Raw genomic sequence first — 7,500 nt, 5'->3', positions numbered from 1 at the left:
AACCAAGGAGATTCAGTTCCTGCCTTATAGCTGTACCTGAATTTCCTGCAACCACGATTATTTTGACTAGTAACCAAGGAGACTCAGTTCCTACCTCAGAGCCGTCTCATCAAATTTTTCACGACCACTACAAATTCTGTCCAAAGCGTAACGATAGATAGATGGAAAGACAGGTAGACAGATAGATACTCTGATAGATAAACAGTTTAAAGACACACACACACACCTGATACGAGAGAGAGAGAGAGAGAGAGAGAGAGAGAGAGAGAGAGAGAGAGAATGTGTACACTCATTATCATTCAATCCAGTTTCGTCCAACACACATCAGTATTAACATAGCCAAGTTTTTTTTTTTTTTTATGCGAAGAAGGAACCAAAGGCCACGAGCCCGCAATAACAGTTCCCTCCAAGAAAATTCCCTATACTACGTTCACCTTAACTTGGCCAAGCTTTTCGTCCTTTTGCGGTTTATTTCACGTAGCTCTGTGGCTGAAAAAGACAACTGTTACTTCCTTTACACAGCACTTCTACGTGACTAGCATGCTGTAGCCTTCATTTACTCTATTACAAAACACGTGGTATTGAATGTAAACAAAGACACGTGGTATGGTTCAAATGTAAACACAGACACGTGGTATGGTTCGAATGTAAACAAACACGTGATGGACTCAACTGTAAACAAAGACACGTGGTATGGTTCGTAAGTAAACAAAGACACGTGGTATGGCTCGAATGTAAACAAAGACACGTGGTATGGTTCGAATGTAAACAAAGACACGTGGACTGGTTCGAATGTAAACAAAGACACGTGGACTGGTTCGAATGTAAACAAAGACACGTGGTATGGTTCGAATGTAAACAAAGACACGTGGGATGGTTCGAATGTAAACAAACACGTGATGGACTCAACTGTAAACAAAGACACGTGGTATGGTTCGTATGTAAACAAAGACACGTGGTATGGTTCGAATGTAAACAAAGACACGTGGACTGGTTCGAATGTAAACAAAAGACACGTGGTCTGGTTCGAATGTAAAGACACGTGATGGATTCCGTCAAAAATGTATGTGATATTTTAAAAGCTTATACGGGAAATTAAGCTCTCTAATTCCCGGAACTTCCGCGTTTAGGAAAGAAAATAGTGAAAGAGGGAGGGAAAGGGGAAGGAAGAGAGGAAAGGAGGAGAAGGAGGGAGAGATGAAGGGTAAGAAAAGAAGAGGAGGGGAAGAAAAGGGAGAAAGAAACGGGAGAGAGGGAAGTAGATTATGAAATGAGGAGGAAGGGAATGAAAGAAAAAGAGGAAGGAAGAGAGAAAAAGGAGGGAAGGAAAGAAGGGAGAGGGAAGAAAGAAGGAAGAAAGAAAGGGGAGGGAAAGAAAGAAGAAGGGGGAATGACAGAGGAAAAAGGAGGGAGGGACGGGAAGGAAGAAGGGTAAGAAAGGAGAAGAGGATGGAGGGAAGGAAGAAGGAAGGAGAAAGGAAGGGATATGGAGGAAGGAAGAAGGTATAAGTAAAGAAGACAGGAGGGAGGAAAGAGATATAATGAAGAAGAAGGAAGAGAGGGAGGGAAGAAAAGGGGAGGAGAGGCTGAAAGGAAGGAGGAAAGAAGGGGGGAGGGAGGAAAGACAACCAGGAAAGAAGGAGGAAAATGAAGCAGGTGGAGGAGGAATATAAAGGAAAAGAGGAATATGGAAAGAAAAGAGAGAAGAAAGAAAACGGAAATAACGTAAGGAAGGAAAGAAGTCGAGAAAATAACTACAGGATAAGATTTGTGAGAGAGAGAGAGAGAGAGAGAGAGAGAGAGAGAGAGAGAGTGCCAGGTGACAGGAAACCGATCACTTGCCTCCAGGACCTTTTACAGCTCAATTTTACTGATTTCCTCTCTCTCTCTCTCTCTCTCTCTCTCTCTCTCTCTCTCTCTCTCCACACACACACACACACACACACACACACACACACACAGGGTAGGTCATTCAGAAGGTCAAGATGGGAGACAGTTTAGGTGGATGATGACCTTGTGTTTCTCCTCCTCCTCCTCTTCCTCCTTTTTCCTCCTCCACTTCTTCCCTCCTACCTTCTCTCTTCTTTCTTCTTCTTCTCTTTTCTTCCTCTTCCCTCTCCTTCCCCTCCTCCTCCGCCTCCTCTTCCCTCCTCTCACCTCTCCATTTCATCTTTTCTTCTCTCTTTCCCTTTCCTTTCCCTCCCCTCCCTCTCTCCTCTCTTCCATTCCTTCCTCTCTCCTCCTTTCCTTCCCTTCCCTTCCACTCTCCTTTCCTCCCTCACCTCCTTTCCTCTCCCACTTCTCCTCCTCCTCCTCCTTCATTTCCCTTCCTTCCCCTACCCCTCTCTATCCTCTCCCAGTTCTCCTCTCTTTTTCCTCTCCTTCTCCTCCTTCTTTCCTCTCCTTCCCTTCCCTTCCTTCCCCTTCCCCTCTCCTTTCCTTCCTCCACCTCCTTTCCTCTCCCATCCCTCCTCCTCCTCCTCCTCCTCTTCTCTATTTCCTAAAACTTTGACTTACTGGATTTTTGTATCGCCTTTCATCCAGTTTCATTAAAGCGCGTTTAATTGTTTGTGGGTCACGTGGAAAGAGAGAAAAGGCGGTATTGTGCGGGACCATGGCAACGTGCGGGGAGGGGCGGGTGAAGGAACGAAGGAGGAGGATGTTTGGAGGGAGGGAGGGAGGAGGAGGAGGAGGTTATTTGTAGGGAGAGAGGGAAGGAATGAAGTATAGATAGATGGATGGATGGAAAGAAGGAAGGAATGATGGATGGATGGATGGAAGGAAAGCTGGATGGATGAAAGGATGGAAGAATGGATGGATGGATGGATGGAGGGAAGAAAGGAGGAATGGATGGATGGAGGGATGGAGGGAAGAAAGGAAGGAAGGAAGGAAAGATGGATGGATGGATGGATGGAAAGAAGGATGGATGGAAGGAAAGAAGGATGGATGGATGGAAGAAAGGAAGACACGAATGAAGGAAAGAAGGAAGGAAAAAGAAAATGAAGGAAAAAGGGAGGGAAGTAACGTGAGAGAAGAGAGGACAAAGAGGTGAAGGAAAGAAGGAATGTGGCACAGTCTTTATTCCGTCTTTGTCAAGTCTTTAGGTGAGAAAAATACTCGAATTGATCAAGTTCCTTTAACCTTTTCAGTTCAATGACGTCTTTTTTTCGTCCTAGTTCTATTCTCTCTCTCTCTCTCTCTCTCTCTCTCTCTCTCTCTCTCTCTCTCCCTCCCTCTCTCCCTCCCTCTCTCTCTCTCTCATTTTTTCCGTACATCTTCTCTTCCTTTTATTATCTTTCCCATCATACCGTCCACATATCATGCCATCTTTCGTCTCCTCCTTCCATTCTGCCTTTCCCTCCCTCCCTCTTCCTTCGTTTTTCCCTCTCTCTCCTTCCTCCTTCATTTCTTCCATCGTCCCCTCCCTCCTTTCTTCCTTCTCTCCCTCTTTTCCTCCTTCCATCCTTCCCTTCTATTCCTCCTTCGTTCATTCTTACCACCTACCTCATTCCTTCCTTCAGTCCTTCATTCTTCATCTCCCTTCCTTCTCTTTCCTCTCTCTCCCTCCACACCGCATCTCGCCTTTCTTCACTCCTTCCTTCGTTCTTTCCTCTCCTCTCCCTCATTCCTTCCTTCATTCTTCCCCTCTCTACCCTCCCTCCTTCCCGCATTCCTTCCTTCCTTCATTCTTCCCTTTCTATTCTCCCTCCTTCGTTCTTCCCTCATTTCGCCCTCATTCCCTCCTTCATTCTTCCCCTCTCTACCCTCCCTCCTTCCCGCATTCCTTCCTCCTCTTCCTTCTCTCAACTCCCTTTCCTCTCGCCCACATCACATCTCGCTTCTCTCCCTCCTTCGTTCTTCCCACTCTCCCTCCTCCTCCTCCTCCCTCCTTCCCACTCTCCATCCTCCTCCTCCCTCCCTTCTTCCCACTCTCCCTCCTTCCTCCTCCCTCCTTCCTTTCCTCTCCCCGCACGCCGCATCTCGCCAAATCACGTGTTTTCCCGCGCAACACGTGACTCCCACCTAAAGCAGCTTAAATCAGCGTTACACAAAATGCTTTCACTTGACACGCAAACCTCAATTCATTTTATTTCCTTTTATCGACGCTTTTAGACGATTTTCTTCAGCTTAGCACAGGCGTATATGGGGGGGGGGTACATGGGGGCGATTTATTTTTGTCTGTCTGTCTTTGGAGGGGTTAGTCTTTCTCTCTCTGAAGGGGTAAGTCTGTCTGTCTGTCTCTCTGGTGGGGTTAGACAGACTTCGATTTTTGTGTCTGTCTGTGGAGGGGTTAGTCTCTCTCTCTCTCTCTCTCTGAATAAAATCGTCTGAAAAGCAAGAATAATACACTCCAAAACAGGTCGTCGGAGGGAAGAGGTTAAACCAGGTGGACTGCAGGCTTGGGAGAGAGAGAGAGAGAGAGAGCATCTTCCTTTGGGGGGACAGGGAAGTAGGTGAGGGATTTGTGTAATCGGGCAGTTGAAGGAAGAGGGGAAGGAAGGAAAGAAGGAAGAGGGGAAGGAAGGAAAGAAGGAAGATTGCAAGAAGGGAAGGAAGAAAAGAAGGGGAAGGAAGAAAGGAAGGAATGAAGGAAGAGGGGAAGGACGGAAAGAAGGAAGAGGGAAGGAAATGAAGGAAGGAATAATGAAGTAGCAGAAAGGCAGAAGGGAAATAATTAGGGTAAACGCTGGACCAGGTTATATCAGTGCCACCACGTGAAGGGGTCCCTCTCCACCACCGATTATTATTATTATTATTATTATCATTATTATTATTATTATTATTATCATTATTATTATTATTATTCTACTATAACTACTCCTACCACCACACCACCACCACCACTCAAAGCTCAAAGTTCAAATAATTTATTTCCATAAAATATGGTTATTCTTACAAATGGGTATACAAAGTCACAGACAAAAATAGTCATGTCATATTCGATACATGATAATATCAACTACAAATCACTTAAAATTAACTCCCTAAGTTTAGATTTGAAAACATGTATGCTTCCGGAATGAGTGATATCAGTAGGTAAATTATTCCACAGTTTGGGTGCTAGTATGGCGATGGCTCTGGTACCGGAGTTTGTTCTGGCTCTAGGCACAAAAAGGTTATGTCGCTGTCTTGTTGTACTGGCTGTGTTTTCAGTGACAGTGGACAACTTTAGATACCACTCCGGATAAAAACCATTGACAGCCATATAAACAGTGGTACATCTGTCAAAAATATGTTTATCTTTAATCTTTAACCACTTTAATTCCTTGATGATGGGGGTTACATGGTCACACTTTCTTGCTCCCCCAATAGCTACTTTACCTGCAGAATTTTGTAATTTCTGAACTTGGTGAAGTAAGGTATCATTTGTCGTACCCCATATACCTATACAGTAATTTATTATGCTAAGAGCTAGAGACTGTGCAACAATTTTTCGAGTTGCCTTATCAAAGTTTTCACTTATTTATGAGCATAAGTGTTCCCATGACTTTCTTAATTAATTCATTAATATGCACATCAAAAAGCATATATCTGTCGATGTTGACACCTAGATTTTTTACACTGGTGCTCGGGTAAATGTGCTCGCCAGAACAATTTATGACAGTGTTAGGAGGAATATGTGAGAGAAATCGTCTATTACCTATGAAGATACATTGTGTTTTTTTTTTTTGGATTTAGCATAAGTCCATTTCTAAGAAAATAATGTTTTGCAATCCGTAAGGTTCCTTCTGTTTTGGAGATAAGAGCCTAGAGATTATTTACAGTGTCAGCATGGAGAAACTGGGTATCATCAGCATATTGCACCAAAGAACATTCATTTATACTCTCAGCAAGGTCATTAACATAGATGGTAAACAAGACAGGACCAAGGATTGAGCCTTGAGGGACCCCGTAAGCTACATTCAGTTTACCAGATATAGTGTTGCTCAGGCGGACAGATTGAGTCCTATTTTCTAGGTAACTTTTGAACCAGAAGCAGTCAATATTGAGCTTAGCACATTTACTTAAGAGAATGTCGTGACTAATACCATCGAAAGCTTTGGAGAGGTCACACAAGGTTAACAGTGTAACTTGCTTAGAGTCCATGTTAACATATATTTTATTTGTTATGACAGTAAGAGCGGTCTCGGTGGTTAATCTATTATTATTATTATTATTATTATTATTATTATTATTGGCAGACAGTTTTTAATTCTGCTTTAAGCCCGTCAAGGTTGAAGGTTCCTGAACTTTCTGGGCGATCTTGTTTTTTGTTTTGTTTTTTTCCTCTTCAGCGCACCCTACCCCCCGCCTCTCTCTCTCTTTCTTTCTCTCTCTATCTCTCCCTTGACCTTCTCCTTCAACAACACGTTTTCTAAGCCTCTCATCTTCCATTCACGGGGGATACTTCACAAGATCATCTCACACAGCCAAATCCCTCTCTCCCAGACCAACTTCACGCCTCAATCCCCTCTTATAAGATCCACACGTTAATCCCACACGCTAATCCCGCACGCTAATCCTACGCCTCCTTAGATCCACGTGCGAGGGTCAATAAGAGGGATTAAGGAAGAAGGAACAACTTAAAATTCTTATTATATATATTTCTCTCGCGCTTCCAAACAAACTTTTTTTTTTTCTTTCAAAGGTTAAGAGATGGTGGTGACGCGGGTGAGATTATTTCCAGTGGCTTTTTTCCTTTCTCTTTATTTTCTTTAATTCTTCCTCCTCCTCCTCCTCCTCCTCCTCCTCCTTTCACTTCTCTACATCCTCCCTTTTTCTCCTCCTCCTCCTCCTCCTTCTCCTCCCACGTTTCCTGTACTACTTTTTCTTCTGCTTCCTCTCCCTCCTCTTCTTCTCTTCCTTCTCCCCCTCTTCTTCTCTTCCTCCTCCTCCTCCTCCTTTTTTCCTTTTCTCCCTTTCCTCCCTCGTTTCTTCTTGTACTTCTACTTCCTCCTCCTCTCCTTTTTTCTTCTTCCTCCTCCTCCTCCCACTTCTCTACCTCCTCTCTTTTTCTCCTCCTCGTCCTCCTCCTCCTCGTCCTCCTCCTCCCACGTTTCCTGTACTTCTTTATCTTCTGCTTCCTCTCCCTCCTCTTCTTCTCTTCCTACTACTATACTACTACTACTACTACTACTACTAATACCACTACCACCACCACTACTACTATTACTACTAATAATAATAACAATAATACCACCATCACTATTACTACTGCTATTATTATTATTTTCTGCTTTAGGGATATAATAGAGTTACATAATACTTATCACTAAAGGAGAAGCCAAAGGCGTGTGGTTTGTGGGTGCGTATTAGTGTGGTCTGTGAGGGGTGACTACACTAGGAAAGAAAAGACAGCCATGAGGGAAGTAGGCAGAAAGTGCACACTGACACACACACACACACACACACACACACACACATACACAAAACCATCCACCCAACCACTCACACATAATCCTCATCCATACACACACACACACGAAACCATCCACCCAACCACTCACACATAATCCTCAT

The 7,500-nt window shown here is 43.8% G+C and overlaps 1 protein-coding gene across 1 annotated transcript in view; it reads right to left on the bottom strand.

The window, feature by feature from the left end:
* Nucleotides 1–7,500, bottom strand: part of LOC145407390 (regulator of G-protein signaling 21-like) — a 105,028-nt gene that overhangs the window by 60,614 nt on the left and 36,914 nt on the right. The window lies entirely within an intron of this gene.

This window comes from Coenobita brevimanus, chromosome 73 (assembly GCF_032717465.1).
Source record: "Coenobita brevimanus isolate Jiangsu-jjx chromosome 73, ASM3271746v2, whole genome shotgun sequence".
NCBI classification, from domain to species: Eukaryota; Metazoa; Arthropoda; class Malacostraca; order Decapoda; family Coenobitidae; genus Coenobita; species Coenobita brevimanus.
The sequence above is the reverse complement of the archived record's forward strand: the minus strand, read 5'-3'. Positions and strand labels throughout refer to the sequence as shown.